The sequence below is a fragment of the Amphimedon queenslandica genome, unplaced genomic scaffold (assembly GCF_000090795.2).
Source record: "Amphimedon queenslandica unplaced genomic scaffold, v1.1 AMPQUscaffold_12888, whole genome shotgun sequence".
Lineage (NCBI taxonomy): Eukaryota > Metazoa > Porifera > Demospongiae > Haplosclerida > Niphatidae > Amphimedon > Amphimedon queenslandica.
In genome coordinates, this window is record NW_003546876.1 from 14,305 (window position 1) to 16,852 (window position 2,548).

Here is a 2,548-nt window from a genome sequence, read left to right on the forward strand (position 1 = left end):
TGTACTCCTTCAATGGGCTCCAATAGAATGAGAGAGGGTTCACTTCCACCTGTACCAGTAGAGGACTACACTAAGATGGACACCCTCTCAATCAGGGCCTATGACTGTACACTTCCTTCTTTCACTCCTTCCCAACATGGAATCTACCAATACATACATTGTAGATGAGCCTGCAACTGACAAACAAGTATACATAAACCAATCAACAGACAAAAAATTATCTAGGCCTAACTGAGTCAGTTGTGAGTCAGTAAGCCAGTACTAGCAGTAGATTCTCCATTTGATTTAGGCCATGTCCGTTTTGATCTGTTCACGTAGAGTAACAGAGGTAGTTTACGGACACCTAACGTTACTGGATGTGAGGTGTCCTTTAGAAAGCAGTGGGTCTACCAGATTTTATCCATGAAGGATTTTCAGAAATTCTTGTCCTGGGGATTTTAGAAATTTTTTTAAAGGCTACTGGGTGGTGGAGCTAGTTAACGGACAGGTGAGGCAGTCTCCGGACAGTGACAGAAATCGACCTTGTAGTGGACCCAATGACTTTTCTGAGGTAACTGAGTAATAAACTAAACAGCAATGATAGTAAGGATGAAATTTAAGGATTTTTTAGACTAGATACATGCAAGTGTGTAAATGCAACTGTATATACTGTTTAAAATGGGGTGTGTCTATTTTTAGTTCACAAAGACCAGGTTGTGCACATGCAGCAAATAAAATCATCATCCTTTTTCATTCCTCTACAAACTTTGAAGTGGTTGGGGGTGCATAGGCTTATCTCTGGGTTTCTCCTTAAAACACATGCCACCATTCTTTTTTCAGGAATATTGTTGGAAACTGTTGGGCCTTTTGTCCGAGGCAGCGAGGCTATCTGATACCCTGTTTTAATTATTGATTTTTGATAATCCACTTTACTTTATAATTCATTCTTTTCCTGTATAGGTGATGGACCAAGCCTTGCTGAAACTTGCTTAATCTTGAAGCTGGAGTGGTCATGCATGTATTGGTAAAGCTCTTTGGTATTGAGTATTTTCTCTAGCAGTAACAGAGAATTTTCATCACAAACTGTCTCTATAGCCTTTTCCAAGTCTTCAGTCTTCCATTCCCCCCTTGTGTTAGCTGTTACTGTGTGATTATTATCACTGTCCTGTAACTGCTTCCGTCACCAAGGTGTATTTGCTCTTAAATAACTCTTACTACATTATTTATATATTGTTTACATAATTCCATCAAATAGTGTAATTAATTTCCTTTGTATTGATATACGATGTTGGCATATTAAAAACTTTCAGTCTGCAGTTTCAAGCTGTTGAAGTTTTTGTATTTTAAGAGGCACTTAATTTTTGGACTTAGCAATCGACCATAATCATTTGCAGTCAAATATAACACAGAATAGCTATTGCCAACTTGCTGAAATTGGTTCTAGCTATTGCAGATGGAGAGCTCTGCCCCTCAGAAAAAAAATTGGGTTTCTACTCAAATTAATGTTTTTGAACTTAAGTGTCCGTATACTACCACTGTCCGTAAACTACCTCCGTTACTCTATTAATTAGTCACGTCAGTGACGCGATCAAAAAATGGCAACTTCAGAGGAAGCTTCAATTCAAGTCGCGACTCGAGTTCTGGTTGCCTTTAAAAGAAGAGATCATGAAGAAGCTGTTCGGTTAATAGGTTTACAGGATCCTAAAGTACTTTACCAGAAACAGCGTAACCTGCTTTATTATTCTATAAGTAATGGCTGGTTAGATGTTACAAGAGATCTCATTATACTTTACAGTTTTGATCCACATAAATACTACCGCTCAGCCTCACCACCGTATACTGGTGAACCCTGTCTTTATACTGCTGCTAAAGGTAATCACGTTGATATAGTTAAATATCTTATTAAAAAGTGTGGCTGTCATCCAATGAAGAGTACTAGTAGCTATGACGGTAGTTACCCTGTTCTTCATTATGTAGCTAGTGAAGGATTACTTGATGTCTTGAAGTGTATAGTCATGAACATCAAAGGTCAATTTGGTCTTCTAATGCGTAAAAAATATTGTGATACTATTAGTGGTGAGACTGTTCTTCATTGTGCTGTTAAGCACATAGATGTTGTAAAGTACCTCATTAATGAGTGTAACTGTGATATAATGGTTACTGATAAGTATGGATACACACCTCTTCATCATGCTACTGATTGGGGCACAACTGAAGTTATTGAATACTTTTTATCAACTGGTGATTGTGATCCTTTGGCTAAAGACAAACAGGAGAGGACACCATTAGAATTAGCTAAAGGGAGACCAGGTGATAGTGATACTGTCATTGCTATCTTCAAGAAGTTTGGTGACATTAAAATATCTCATTCCATTGATTCTTATGTTAACGTTCTCCTTGTGGGTAATCCTGGAGCTGGTAAAAGTACTCTTAGTCATGTCATCAAGAACACAGCTAGTTTTACTCTTCTTGGTTCCTTTAGAAATGTTGGAGGGGTAGTGCCCTGTACTGCTGGCATCATTCCTTATAAACTACAACACAGGACACTGGGTAACATCATTCTTCATGA